The sequence below is a fragment of the Staurois parvus genome, unplaced genomic scaffold (genome assembly GCF_062004578.1).
Source record: "Staurois parvus isolate SC_StPar_1 unplaced genomic scaffold, SC_StPar_1.0 ptg000811l, whole genome shotgun sequence".
NCBI classification, from domain to species: domain Eukaryota; kingdom Metazoa; phylum Chordata; class Amphibia; order Anura; family Ranidae; genus Staurois; species Staurois parvus.
The window spans coordinates 665,801-681,650 of record NW_028318607.1 but is presented as its reverse complement, the minus strand read 5'-3'; the positions used below and the strand labels follow the sequence as shown (position 1 = coordinate 681,650).

The window sequence follows — 15,850 nt, the reverse complement described above, 5'->3', positions numbered from 1 at the left end:
GGGCACTATTCCTTCCATTGCTACCACCAACGGGGCACTATTCCTTCCATTGATACCACCAACGGGGCACTATTCCTTCCATTGATACTAACAATGGGGCACTATTCCTTCCATTGATACCACCAACGGGGCACTATTCCTTCCATTGATACCACCAATGGGGCACTATTCCTCTTACTGAAACCATCAATGGGGCACTATTCCTCCCCGTAATACTGAAAAGAGGGCACTGTTTACTCCCACTGACACCAAGACATTTTCTACCCCCTCCCGACCACAGTCCAGCCCTGCTAAAGCTTGTGGAACAGTAAACTGGCCCTTTGTTTAGAAAGTTTGGAGTCCCCTGCCCCATGAGGTTGTAAAGATGGGGATGTGTCTCATCCTTCCACTCAGGTATCAGATTACACTCAGCTCCCCTATCTGAGCTGTGCATGTGATGTCAGCTCCCCACGCCCTGCCTTTGATCTGTGTACATTGAATGGCTTTAGAGGAGAGTGGGCTGCAGATAAACAGGTAAAACTTATGTAGGAAGATTTTGTATCACCCACGATCAGATACTTCACTGAGGATATGTATTACAACCACTCTAACTGACGTCCTCTAAGGCACTCAAATCCTGTTGCATATAAAAGGAAAACTGTTACCAGTTTTAGAGGGCAAAATACAGCCGCTCAAATCCTTTCTACAACAAAGTCCAGAGGTTGTCATGGTTTGTTTTAACACTCTGAATGCCATGACATGGTACACCATCAAAAGGATTCATACAATATTACTTATTTATTTCAGGTACTTATATAGCGCCGTAAATTTACGCAGCGCTTTACATATATATTGTACATTCACATCAATGCCTAACCCTCAAGGGGCGTACAATCTAAGGTCCCTAACTCATATTCATATACTAGGGTCAATTTAGACAGGATCCAATTTACCCACCAGCATGTCTTTAGAGTGTGGAAGGAAACCCATGCAGGCACAGGGAGAACATGCAAACTCCAGGCAGGTGGTGCCATGGTTGGGATTCAAACCAACGACCCTAGTACTGCCAGGCGGACGTGCTAACCATTTAGCCACTGTGCTGCCAGATATAAAATGCATTCAGGAATCAGCACATATATTGCGAAAGCAGGGGCGGACTGACAACTCATGGGGCCCCTGGGCAATAGGGGATCATGGGGCCCCTGTGTCCTTGCCCAAACTCAAACATGCCTATGAAAAAGGTACCAGGGGCATCTCATGGGGCCCCCTACTGACCCCGGGCCCTCGGGCAGTGCCCGGGTTTTCAAATGGTCAGTCCGCCCCTGTGCGAAAGTCAACCCAAAAATCATCTTTAGCTAAACAGCAATAAAAAAAAAAAAAAAAAACCTTCGCTCACCAAAGTTGCATTTTTTTCCCCTTTAAATAACCAAACATTTATCCAGAACTTTTGCTTTCCTTATAAGGAATTTATTGTGGAACTTTAAAAAAAAAAACAAAAAAACATTGAGTAAATCCAGCAATTCTTGTTAATGAAAAAAAGGTGGTGCTGGGTACGCTCAGGACCTGTTAACCGGAAGGGCTGGGACGTGTTACGATTCTTTGGAGAGGGGATTGCGGTATCTTGTTCAGCTCAGCTGTGTTGTGATCCCTCCTCTATACAGCAGCCAGGAGACTGATAATAATAACAGCTCACTACAGGATCTCACATACATCTCCAGCAGCAAACATATGCAGGACTCCTAGGCATTTCCTTAGAGGAAGACGCTCCGGAATCTGACCGCCGTCAAGGTATCGTAAACTAATTCCAGGAATTATACCTTCTCTGTAGCTTCATTTACTAAAATGGATTGCATTTTTTAAAAAATGATTTCTTAGTTGCAGGATTTGTCTCCATTGTAGCTAACTGTAGCGGCAATGTAGCCTGCCATTGTGCAACTTGAAAATGCAAATTTCCTGGCTGTCTGGAAGGTCCAGTGGAATCGGTGCTTTCTAAGTCACTTACTTGGAAGACATTCGTAGATTAGGAATTGTCCTGCTCTACATGCTGACACCTAAAACCAAAAATGTCAGATATTACAGCTTACCAATCATTAGATGTGGTGGCTGCATTTGTTTTCTTTTTTATAGGCTTTTTTCCCCCAGGTATTCTGGCCAGTAACACACCTCCTTTGTTAGAGTGCCTCCGCTCTGAAGGAAGGGGCACAGGTCAGCCGTATTGGACAGCAGTATTGTTAATCTGGGGGGAGGGGAGTGTTAGATATACTAGCAGATTTAGATACACTAAACTAAACCAAAACTAAAAACTAAACCAAATTCCAGATAATACTTTATAAGCAGCGACAGACTTACTGGCCAGTTGACCAGGTGAAAATAAAAGAAAGAAAGCCAAATAAAGAAAACTAATGCAGCCATCACATCTAAGAATCAGTAAGCTGCAATCTAATAAATGATTGCTTTTGGGTTTAATAGCTCTTTAAGAGAGATTTATTTATTTCAGGTACTTATATAGCGCTGTCAATTTACGCAGCTCTTTACATATATATTGTGCATTCACATCAGTTCCTAACCCTCAATGGGCGTACAATCTAAGGTCCCTAACTCACATTCATACATACATATACTAGGGCCAAGTTAGACAGGAGCCAATTAACCTCCCAGCATGTCTTTGGAGTGTGGGAGGAAACCGGAGGAAACCCACGCAGACACAGGGAGAACATGCAAACTCCAGGCAGGTGGTGCTGTGGTTGGAAGATCTTTTTTTTTTCTTGAGGGTGTTTTCACACTTGTGTTTTGTGGCAAAAGATGCAAAATTGCATGCTGCCATAACAAATGGTAATACACATACCCTTTCTGCTGTGAATGGCACCCAAACGCATTGTACAGTAGATCCCAATGCCCATCACACTGCAGTGCACTATAACATGTGTACCGTGCATTGCGGTGCACTAATGATCGACTTCTTTCGAACAGGGACTGCCAAACACTGATCAAAATTCAGCCAGCCCCGGCTGAACCAGATAGATTTCGATCCATCTATGGCCAGCTTTACTTGATGCTCTGCTCCCCTGGAAGATGGCACTTCCCTAGACTCCAGGAGTGGACTGTCCTTCAGCCCCAGTAAGTCCAATGTAGGGCTATGGTCTTGATGATGACAAAGGACATTAGACTGCCGGAATGCAGGGGAGAAGAGGCTGCCAGGACCAGAGGAGACTGCAGGAATGGAGGATTGGGTAACTAAAACCGCTTTATTTGGAGCAACCCCAACTTCAAGGGAGGACTTTTAGATTTCTGGGAGTTCAGCTTTAAAAGTAAAATAGATTGTTAACTCCTTTAGTTAAATTAGTTGTCTGTCTTTGAACCCTATCCTAAACAATTACATTCTTTTTTACAATATGGTACTCAAAACTGGACCCATATTTTCATTGATAAGGCCTTACAAGTGGACATTTGGCCTGGGAGGCAACCACACTCAATGGACCCTTTCATGGTGGGGACAGCTTCCAGTGGGCCAAAAGTCCATGGTGAAATGTAAGTATTGTCTTAGTGAACATGGTTTACAGTAACATACTTTTTCAAATACATAGGAATTAATTGAAAACCTATGCAGAAATCTAGTCAAGGGTTTATGGGATTATTATTATTATACAGACATTATATAGTGCTGACAGTTTACACAGCGGTTTACAACATAAGGGCAGGCAGTACAATTACAAAAGAATTTATTACAGTAGGAATCAGAGGGCCCTGCTCATTAGAGGGAGGGTCACTAGATACAAGAGGTTATAACTGTGATGGATGAGCTAATGGAGAAAGTGGAAATACAGTTGTTAGGTGGGAGCAGGGTAGGCCTCTCCGAAGAGAAGGGTTTTCAGTAGGAGATAGTCGGACAGATTGGGCTAGGTAGGGAGCTCTAGAAGATGGCAGAGGCTCGGGAGAAGTCCTGGAGATGAGCATGGGAGGAGGTGATGAGGGAGCAAGCGAGCAGGAGGTCTTAGGAGGAACGAAGAGGACAATTAGGTTGGTATTTTGAGACCAGGTTGGTGATGTAGCTGGGGGCCAAGTTATGGATGGCTTTGTAAGTTCTCTTTAGTATTTTGAATTTTATTAGTTGGTTGAGTGGCAGCCAGTAGAGGGATTGGAAGAGAGGGGTAGCAGAAACTGAATGGCTGGTAAGGTAGATGAGTCTGGTAGCAGCATTCATGATGGAATGAAGGGGGGATAGCCTATGTAAAGGTAATCCAATGAGGGGGGAGTTGCAATAGTTGAGGTGAGAGATGGCCAGGGAGTGGGCTAGGAGCTTTGTGGTTTCATTGGTTAGGAAAGGGCGTTTTATGGAGATGTTGCAGAGGTTGAGGCGGCATGCTTTGGACATTGATTGGATGTGGGATCCAAAGGATAGTTCAGAGTTCAGGATTACACCTAGTATTTTGGCATGCGGGGATGTGATAGTTGGGCTGTTGATCTTGACAAAGAAGCCATGGGAAAGGTCATCTGGGGGAGGACATATTATGAGCTCGGTTTTGAGTATATTGAGTTTGAGGAAGTGGTGTGACATCCAATCTGATATATCTGTTAGTAAATTAGAGAGGAAACTGATGGAGAGAGCTGAGGGGTAAAGAGATAGATTTGGGTGTCATCAGCGTAGAAATGGTATTGGAAGCCGTGGGATGGACTCACTGATGGCAAATAGATACTGAAAAGGCTAAGGTAAGCTTCTAGTCATCAACAAGTTTAATGCAACCCAGTTGCCATGTTAAATCAAACATAAACCATGGATAGGCTGTATACTAAAATCAATATTTACCTGTCTGCAGATAGGAAGGTAAATCGTCCTTTTCTTCAAGAGATACTGGTGGGTTCAAGTGACAGCATGTCCACCACCACGCGTTGTGCTTCCTCCTGCCAGCCACTAAGACCGTACAGAATTTGCAACATAGCAACTGGCAGGTGGGACCACATCACATGGTGAGAGATACACTATCCAACCAGGGGCGGACTGACCATTTGGAAACTCGGGCACTGCCCGAGGGCCCAGGGTCAGTAGGAGGCCCCATGAGATGTCCCTGGTACCTTTTTTCATAGGCTTTTTTGAGTTTGGGCAAGGACACAGGGGCCCCATGATCCCCTATTGCCCGGGGGCCCCATGAGTTGTCAGTCCACCCCTGTAGCCAACACACCTAAAAGTATTGGCAAAGGTATTTCTTGAACAAAAATAATTGATTTGCCACCCACTGGACAGGTAAGTATCAGTCTTCCTATTTCATGGCCTATGTTTTTCAACGTGGTCACAGAGTTGCCTTAAACTCCCAGTGGGACACTGGTTAGAATGAAGGTGGACTTCCCCTCCAACAACACAGGCATTGGACGGTCTTCTGCATCCAGCACCCTTGTCAATCCAGGTATGTAAGAACATACTTAATCAGTAGAATATTTTATCATGTCTGCAGACATTATTATTGCTACTAATATTTCACATGATTGGAGATCAATAAAAAAAATTGTATAAAAAAATTGCCCAGGTTGCATAGTGTGATGGTTTGTCCACCTAATGCAGTGCCTAGGTACTACTGTATTAAGTCTAGTCCACACGATGAAAAAAATCGGACAAAAAAAAGTTTTGGGGGTGATCGACCCATAATCTGCTCATTAGTACATAGTTTTTGAGAGCCGATCATTACAGTTCATGTGAAATTATTCAAACACAAACCTTTTTCTTGTAAGATAGCAGAACAAATGATTTTCGTTTAATCAGTATTTGTCCGTAAAAAAAATGAGTGACCAAGGCCATGCATGCTCAAAAATGAAAGAATACGCTACAATAAAATACAATAAATGTTATATGCGGGAAGTTTTATTCTGTTTTATGAGAATTTTCATAACTCTAGTAACCTATTCGTTTTCGATACGGGACTAGCATGCAAAAAAACTGGACAATCATTCGCACAACATTCTCATCGTGTGTATGAGGCTTTAGGTATAGATAACCGGCGATAAACAGCAAGTCAGAGGAACCATAATTTATAGATGTTTTGTACACAACCCTTACATTAGTACATACAATACATCATTGGTTCATATAGTGAACTAGGTGTAGAGCTATTCACCCTGAGATCATCGCAGAGGACAAGGGGGCACTCTTTACATCTGGAGGAAAAGAAATGTAATCTCCAAACACGGAAAGGTTTCTTCACAGTAAGAGCTGTGAGGATGTGGAATAGACTCCCTCAAGAGTTGGTTCTGGCCAGCTCAGTGGATTGCTTTAAAAAAAAGTCCTGGATTGTTTCTTGGATACACAGAATATAACTGGATACTAACATTTATAGGTAAAGTTGATCCAGGGAATATCCAATTGCCTCTCGGGGGATCAGGAAGAGATTTTTTTTCCCTGCAGGAGCAAATTGGATCATGCTTTGCTGGATTTTTTTTGCCTTCCTCTGGATCAACTGTGGGTGTAGGATTATAACTTTTTTTTTTAATGGTTGAACTGGATGGACTTTTGTCTTTTTTTAGCCAGACTGAATATGTAACTATGATATCCTAATTTTTTCTTTCAAGTGTTTTTTGGACCATATTTTGTCATTGAAGAAATGTTGGTGGAATAGGAGATATCTGTTTCTAAATTAATAATTTTTGAGCTAAACATAAACATAGGACCATCAATCTAGACATCGGGGGCAACATATCTTCAGATATAATACTTAAAAGTGCAATCTTGGGATCCATAGATAGACTAATATGGCCAATGACACTACTAAACAACTCGTTCACTCCCTTATTATCTCACGCCTGGACTACTGCAACTCCCTTCTCACCGGCCTACCTCATTACAGGCTATCCCCGCTTTAGTCCATCCTGAACTCAGCGGCCAGACTCATCCACCTTACCAACCGCTCCGCATCTGCCACCCCCCCTCTGTCATTCCCTCCACTGGCTCCCGATTGCCCAACGCATTCAATTCAAACTACTAACACAGACATACAAAGCCATTCATAACGCTGCCCCAAACTACCTCACCGACCTGATACCCAAATACCACCGAACCCGTACTCTTCGCTCCTCACAATACCTCCTACTTTCTAGCTCCTTGGTCTCCTCCTCCCACGCCCGACTGCAGGACTTCTCCAGGACTTCCCCATCCTCTGGAACGCTATACCCCAATCCATCAGACTGTCATCTACCCTCCTCACCTTTAGGCACACCCTGAAAACCCATTTCTTCAGGGAAGCCTACCCCAACCTCACCTAACAGCCGATCTCCTCCACTCCTCCTACCACTCCACCACTTCCTCCTGTACCACTATCCCCTCCCTCCTAGATTGTAAGCTCCAAAGAGCAGGGCCCTCGACCCCCTCGTGTATTGTTTTGTTACTGTATTGTCTCATGTTCTGTCCCCCACTATATTGTACAGCGCTGAGCAAACCTTTTGACGCTATATAAATACTGTATAATAATAATAATAATGTCATTAATCATGTCAAATATAGAGGCCAATTACCAAAATAGTTTTGGGCATCTCCAAAGCATATGTATCAGAGTACCCACATTGCTCATACACCTAGAACAATTATGGTGCATGCCCCTACCGATGTGACTTCAGTGTGGTGATAAACTCTATGTACTATAATCAATTGAACAACATACTTAATCAGGAGAATATTTTAGAATATCTTCAGGCATAAATATTGGTACCAATTATTCTTTATCACCCTGCATTCACACTTGAGCAATTTGTAGCTTGAAGCCCGAAGCTCCAAAAAACAAATTGTTCTCTATGGTGCCTGTTCATGCAATCAGGTGTGAACAGGCACCATAGAGAACAATTGATTTTTTTAAATTTGAGTGTTCTTGGAGCTTCGAGCGTCAAGCTACAAATCTCTCAAGTGTGAATGCAGCAAGCATGAGGCTTGGTTCACACCCAGTGTGACTTGATAGATCAAAGTCGCATGACAAGTCGCCCCCTATTGCTGGCTATGGAACTGATCAAATCGACTCTGATTTGCACAGAAATGGAAAATGTTTCCTGCGCTTTTTTTGCGATTTCATGTGCGACTTGCATTGACATCTGTGCATGTAATCGCACAGATATCACATGATCTGCGGCTTTGACATCGCGTTGAAGTAGCACAATTTTAATGACGCATACGGTGTGAATCGGGGCTGAAGATCAGTAAAAAAAAATGTGCAAAAAAAAAAAAATTCCCCAAGTTGCACAGTATGATGGTTTGCCCGCCATATGCAATGCATAGTTACTATTACACAATCTTCCATACTGTGCACTAATATGTTTCCATGTACAGCCAGGTTTTGTCTCCAAGTGAAATTACATATTTCTGCTGAGTCTTTGAGTTTCTAGATTAATGTTGCAATGCGGCCCAAAATGAACTTTGGGGGGGTGGTGGCAAGTGGGGGATCTCTTGGCTCTTCATACTTACTTGCAGCTGCACCGCTGATCTTTTGACTGTTTTGAAGAGAAATTGCTGGATGAAAGTTTTCTGCAGTAGACACAGTTCTAGGAGTGTCTGATCTATGTGTGTACATACAGTTAGGCCAGGTTCATAGATGTGCGGCTGTGCGGGCCGCGAATTGCGTGGGCACAAGAGCCCATTCATTTCAATTGACTCCTGTGCCCCGGGACAGGCAGGGAAAAAGTCTCTGCACTACATGGGAAATCGCAGCCTGCACAGGAACCAAGGTTCTCAGTACGGCTGCGATTTCCAGTGCGGGTGGCATGCAATTAAAATTAATGGCACCCGCCTGTGGGTCCCAAATTACTCTGTCTGGGTGGTGCGACTGCAGGTATTTGTGAAGGTCCCGCAGCAGCACCACCCGGAAAGATGTGAACCAAGTCTGAGTGTATATTGTAAGATGGGAGCAGGGCTGTGCATAAGGGGGTACCACTGGTCCTCCTGTATGGGGCCCAGACCAGCAGGGGGGCACAGGCTGCAGGTGAATCAGATGTGGGCAGGGAAGGTGATTGGCAAAGCAGGGGGGAGCAATTACTGGAACTGATCCCCTGTATGGCTCTCTCTAAAGCACCCTCCCAGTACACCATACATTTCCCCATGCTGCCCAAGCCTCCCTGTGTGCCCTCCCAACCCCCCGCAGTGCTGCCAGCTTCCCCCCTCTACTTCCCACCGGCAGCAGAAAGCACACAGTAGGATTCTTCAGGATGGGGAGTGGAGTAGGGTTCGGTGAATATGTCACATTTACCAGCCCCTTCCTTTCCTGAATGAACACAGTGGTGATAAGTACCGATCACTCACTGTGTTCATTCATAACTGAAGCTTAGTAAATTGTGTTTATTTGGGGGTTCTGTTACATTGGCTGTACGGGGCCCAGTCGTTTCTAATGGCAGCCCTGGGTGGGAGTGTCAAATACCTGGTCCTCCTCTACCATCTGGCTCCATTTTCCGGCCCCTACGACAGTGCAGGATGCTCTGATGTAGGGGCTGGTAGATGGAACCCCAGAGCTCAGCTGGGGCCCAGGCATTGAACACATGCAGAGGTGTGCCTGATACAGAAAATCAGGGCTTTTTTTCAGCGGGAACGTTGGGGAACACAATTCCAGCACCTCCAGCACTGAGTGTATCTAATGGCAAAGGGTGCTGGGGTGTTGCTGGAGGGTCTATTGATGATGGCTGCTCGGAGATCTATTGCCACTAATGGGAAACTAGTTTTGCATGAGGTCTATTATTGCTGGGGGTCGGTTATTGCTGGGAGGGATCCTCTATTGAGGGGGGGTCTATTGTTGCTGGCTGCTGGAGGGCCTATTGAGGCTGGCTGCTGGGAGATCTGTTGTTGCTATTGGGGGTCTATAATTACTGGGGTGGTATTTAGTTCTGGGGGGTCCATTGTTGCTAACGGGTCTATTGTGTGGGGGAACAATTGTTGCTGGCTGCAGGGGATCTACTGTACTTTACTGCTTTTCTTGTTATCATGAACACATTACATGCAAATTACTTAGCACCACCAAATGATACTTGGTTCTGTATTCTGTAAAAGGGGTGGGACCGGGAGGTAAGTAGGGGGTGGGACCAAGGGACAGTGCTTGGCGGTGGGTAGGGGGCGGAGACAAGTGGTGACTCAAAAGGTGGGGAGTTCCTGCACCTATTCTCTCAGGAAAAAGCCCTGCAGAAAATACGTTGGCCAGAGGTTTCTCTTTTTCTTTCCAACTGTGAAGCTAGGTGGTGCGGACAACCATACAGGTAAGTGTTATTTGTAAACAGCATCAGGGTCATGTAAAAGAATACTGAATGGTGCAGGTTTTTAGGGGTCTAAACAGATGGTGAAGGATGTTTTTTTCACATTATGAGTCCTGGATTTCATATTATCAGTGTTCCCCCTTACCTTAGGGTTTCTACTCCTCCTTTACACCAGTAACTCCCCTACAGACTTTTTTCAGTAGATGGCAGAGCAGTCTCTCTGTGACATGGAACTGTCCAGCACTGACCTCTATAAAAGGAAATTGTCCAGTGCCGGCCAAGGGCACCGAAGGCAGGATCCTCATCTCCAGTTCCTCCTTGCAATCTATTTCAAATTGGTGGAAAAACCTCCAATTGCCGTGATGCCACCATGCAGTCAGCACCCTGACCAATGGACTTGAGCTGAGCCAAGCCGGCCCGAGATGTAGATGGAAAGATGTAAACTGAAGGGAGCAGGAAACAGCATTATACAGACTGCCAGTGTTCCAAACTCAGCCAATCAGAAATTGGCTGATATCAGAGCTGCAAATAAGCAATGTTCCCATCCACTGAAAATTAAAAATGGGAGCAAGGCACCCTATCTTTTCAAAAACACTGTAATGGAGTCAGTGACTGCCCTAGAGGAGGGGGGGTTTAGAATCCCCCCCCATACCCTTAGCTACGCCCCATTGCTTGGCCCAATGCTTTCTGTGCACACCCTGATCTTTTGGGGCAGCTGGCCTGTGCCTCTATTAATGTAGGGTCCTGGAGCGGCAGCTCTAGTAGCCTCTACATTAATCCAGTCCTGATCGTCCTAACGGAGGCATAGACATCAATAAACACCCAACAGGTGCTCCAATCCTTCTCCATCTATCCAAAATTCAAAAAAAAAGTGTTTGGTATACTTTAATGCAAGTAGTTGGATTTGACCTGGTGTCAGCTTCTTGTAGTCTACTGTACAGCTAAGAAGGCAAAGCAGCTCAAGGAGCAATCAGGTGTCCTGCAATGCAATATGCATGCTGATAGGAGGAAAATGCAGAGTGCCAAAGAGATGAGCGCATTAGTGTGCTGCTACTCCAGTCACTTTCCAGCCAACTGGAGGAGGGACATGTAAGAGAAAATGAAACTGCAGCAGAGGAAGATCATGTCACCTTCTCCTGCTTCCATCACCCCCCCCCCCCCCCCCAATCATCATATTTCTCCATCTCCTGATCTCGCCCATCATCAGATCTCTTCATCTCCTGAGATCCCCCCCATCATCAAATCTCTCCATCACCTGAGATCCCCCAACATCATCAGATTTCTTTCCCCCTCCTGAGATCCCCCCCATCAACAGATCTCTCCATCTCCTGAGATCCCTCCATCATCGGACCTCTCCATCTCCTGAGATCCCCCCAACATCAGATCTCTCCATCTCCTGAGAACCCCCCCCCCCAATCATCAGATCTCTCCATCCCCTGAGAACCCCCCCCCCCCCATCATCAGATCTCTCCATCTCTTGAGACCCCCCCCCCATCATCAGATCTCTCCATCTCCTCAGATCCCCCCCATCATCAGATCTCTCCATCTCCTGAGATCCCCCCATCATCAGATCTCTCCATCTCCTCAGATCCCCCCATCATCAGATCTCTCCATCTCCTGAGATCCCCCCATCATCAGATCTCTCCATCTCCTGAGATTCCCCCATCATCAGATCTTTCCATCTCCTGAGATCTCCCCATCATCAGATCTCTCCATCTCCTGAGATCCCCCCATCATCAGATCTTTCCATCTCCTGAGATCCCCCCATCATCAGATCTCTCCATCTCCTGAGATCCCCCCATCATCAGATCTCTCCATCTCCTGAGATCCCCCCATCATCAGATCTTTCCATCTCCTGAGATCCCCCCCATCATCAGATCTCTACATGTCCTGAGATCCCCCCTCCCCCCCATCAGATCTCTCCATCTCCTGAGATCCCCCCCATCATCAGATCTCTACATGTCCTGAGATCCCCCCCCCCCATCAGATCTCTCCATCTCCTGATCTCCCTCATCATCAGATCTCTCCATCTCCTGATCTTCCTCATCATCAGATCTCTCCATCTCCTGATCTCCCTCATCATCAGATCTCTCCATCTCCTGATTCCCCCCCTATCATCAGGCTGTGATGTGTGGAGGAGCTGTGAAAATCGTAGGCCTGGATGGACAGGAATAAAAATCCTTTAGCAGGTAATACAGCTCCCAGATATGTATTTATTTTTTTTATTTACCATAGCTGATTCTCTGGGTTTCTGCTTTAAAAATAAGAAACTTTCCCCTTTATTTTCATTCCTTCACGTGCTAAACCAAAAAAATGAATTCTTGTAAAATGAATTCTTGTAAAATTCTTTCCAGCTAGGTCAACACAGCCTAAAATATAGAGAAGGATTTGGGTGTGCTTCCCGGGGTTTCTATAAACAAACCACTATGAAAACACAGCAGGTCTGTGTTACGGAAAACGTAATGAATCCCCTCGCTCGTATTCTGGGTAGAAGTGCCTTTCCTGTCGATTCCCCTTGTTACGTCTGCACAGCTGCCTTCTCCATCATCTCTTCCCTGCCTGTTTTTGGAAGCCGAACAAATGGGAGAAAAACAGGAGGGAGAGTCAACAGCAAGACTTCCGTAGAGGACATCAGGAAAAATCCAAACTCTATTAAGCACATAGCAACAAGTTACATAGTTACATAGTTAGTCTGGCTGAAAAAAGACAAAAGTCCATCCAGTTCAACCATTAAAAAAAAAAAAGTTATAATCCTACACCCACAGTTGATCCAGAGGAAGGCAAATAACCCAGAAAAGCATGATCCAATTTGCTTCTGCAGGGAAAAAATTCCTTCCTGATCCCCCGAGAGGCAATCGGATATTCCCTGGATCTACTTTACCTATAAATGTTATATCCAGTTATATTCTGTGTATCTAAAAAGGAATCCAGGACTTTTTTAAAGCAATCCACTGAGCTGGCCAGAATCAATTCTTGAGGGAGTCTATTCCACATTTTCACAGCTCTCACTGTGAAGAAACCTTTCCGTGTTTGGAGATTAAATTTCTTTTCCTCCAGACGTAAAGAGCCCCCCTTGTCCTCTGTGATGACCTCAGGGGGAATAGCTCTACACCGAGTTCACTATATGAATCAATGATGTATTTATACATGGAGATCATATCCCCCCTTATGTATTATACATGGAGATCATATCCCCCCTTATGTATTTATACATGGAGATCATATCCCCCCTTATGTATTATACATGGAGATCATATCCCCCCTTATGTATTATACATGGAGATCATATCCCCCCTTATGTATTATACATGGAGATCATATCCCCCCTTATGTATTATACATGGAGATCATATCCCCCCTTATGTATTATACATGGAGATCATATCCCCCCCCCCCCTTATGTATTATACATGGAGATCATATCCCCCCTTAATCTCCTCATCTCAGTAGAGAATAAATTCAGTTCCTCTAATCTTTCCTCATAGCTGATCTCCTCCATGCCTCTTATCAGTTTGGTTGCCCTTCTCTGTACTTTCTCCAGTTCCCCAATGTTCTTTTTGTGAATTGGTGCCCAAAACTGAACTGCATATTCCAGATGAGGTCTTACTAATGATTTGTACCAGGGGGAATATCTCTCTCTAGAGTCTATACCTCTATTAATAGAAGAGAGGATTTTGCTCACTGTAGAACCCGCAGCTTGGCATTGCTGTCATTATTAAGCTTGTTATCTACAAGTGACGTAACAATACCTATGGCAGTCCATGCGGCTACTATAGGGCTTGGAAAAAGAGGGGGTCCCCAATAGGGAGGGAGTTATACTGTGAGGCCTTCAGTGTAGAAGGGCTGAAGTCAGACCTCAATATTACAGAACACCCCCCCCCCCCCTCCTCTGTGCAGTACAAAGTAATTCTTTATCTGTTATAGCCTGTAGATTTATTGCCCTCTTAATTAAGTGAACACTGTATGCCTAATGCAGTCATAAATCCCAGAGTTTCATCTCTACTAACGTCTTATAGGACTGATGATATTTGTAATTCTACAAAAACAGTTAAAGGGATTGTTCATGGTTGGGGGGCAGTAAAACTCTGCAGCTGAGTGGCGCCTTTACCCCACTTCTACTGCTACCCCCTTTAGCTGCAGAGGCAGCATAGCAAAGCATAGCAGCCACAGCAGGAATTATACCCCCTGTCGCTTTAAGTGGCAGGAAATATATCCCCTGATGTTTTAAAGTATATGTGAACCCTCACCTTGTAAAACAACCCATTCCATTTCAAATAGAAAAAAAATGCAAAACATTTGTGTTTACATATAAAAAAAAAGTTATAAATACTTTTTTCCCCTTTTTTATAAGTGGTCACGTACCCTCTGTTAGCAGCTGCATAAGGAACTCAGATATCTGGGGGAGAAGAACCAGCAGCACACCGGTCTTCCCAGTGAATGGTTGTGCTGGAGTGGGGTTGTTGAGGGGCTTGTCTGCATAAGTCTGATCACTGCAGGGGAACACATGGAGTTCCCAGCACAGCTAGAAAACTGACCATGCTGACAGCAGCCTGACAAAATCTATGGCTTTGTTCACACCTATGCAGTTTGCTTTTGTCCGTTTTGCAGTGCTTTTCGCAGTTTGTTTTGCGTTTTTCTGCACTCGTTTTTGACACGTTTTGTTCAGCTCTTTTTTTTTTTTTGTTAATGGAAATTTTTTGTTGCTGGGCAGAATAAAAATGCAAAACTCTGCAAAAACGGGGCAAAAACGCACCACCATGCATTTCAGCAGCTTCTCCATTGAACTCTGTTGTAGCAAAAATGCAGCTTTTTGCTTTTAAAAAAGTCTGGTTGGTATGTTCCATAGGAAACCATGTTAGATGGACTGTAGTGCGTTTCTGCAAAAAGCACTAAAAACGCATTGGTGTGAACAGAGCCTTAAACCCTGGTCAATCCGATCCCAACTTTGAAATCGTGCAACTTACAGGGAAGTCGTACGATTTCAAAGTTGGATGACATGCTGATCTGAGGTCCGATTTACAAGACGTGACACAGATGTCTATACAAATCGCAGCAAAAGTAGTGCATGTACTACTTTAGAAATCGTTGCGGCCATGCGATTTGCAAGTCATACAAATCGCATGCCAAGGCGCACCTGGTGTGACTGGGGTCTTCGATTGAACTCTGATTGGTGGCTGTGGTATACAGCACTTGTATTTGCATTGCCACTTTGCATTGCCTTATTAAATGAGCTTCAGAAGATTTTTATGCTTTAGCAGCGATGGTAGAGTGAAAAACCTCGCGCTGAAAACCACAAGACACATTTTGTTTGGCTATAGTCTTTCCTGCTGTGTCACTGATTACTCATCAGCTCTAAACCTTTTATATAGTTTGGTGTCAAGAAGTGGCTACTTGTCAAAGTTTTCCCTGTAGAGTATATCATTTGTCAAAGCTTTTAATTTTGTTTTGAGTATTTTAATATGTGGGTAGGTGCAGCGTGGTGCGTTTTTGGGGTAAAAATAACCAAAAACAGTTGATATTATTTAGTCTGCGTGACAGCTATAGAGCCTACAAACTATGGGATATATTTGAAAATTGATCAGTTGAGATCCTAAAATGCTGGACGCTGGTATGGCATATGGCAGTGATCAGTATGCTAGTATGGCATATGGCAGTGATTAGGATGCTGGTA

At 44.5% G+C, this 15,850-nt stretch overlaps 1 protein-coding gene across 1 annotated transcript in view; it reads left to right on the top strand.

Annotated features, from left to right (window-relative positions):
* The first annotated feature begins 1,647 nt into the window (after positions 1-1,647).
* Positions 1,648-15,850, top strand: part of LOC149444173 (B2 bradykinin receptor-like) — a 74,617-nt gene continuing 60,414 nt past the window's right edge. Inside the window, exon 1 of the mRNA XM_089654854.1 lies at positions 1,648-1,767. The gene's annotated coding sequence lies outside the window, so the exon portion shown is untranslated. The remainder of the gene's footprint in view (positions 1,768-15,850) is intronic.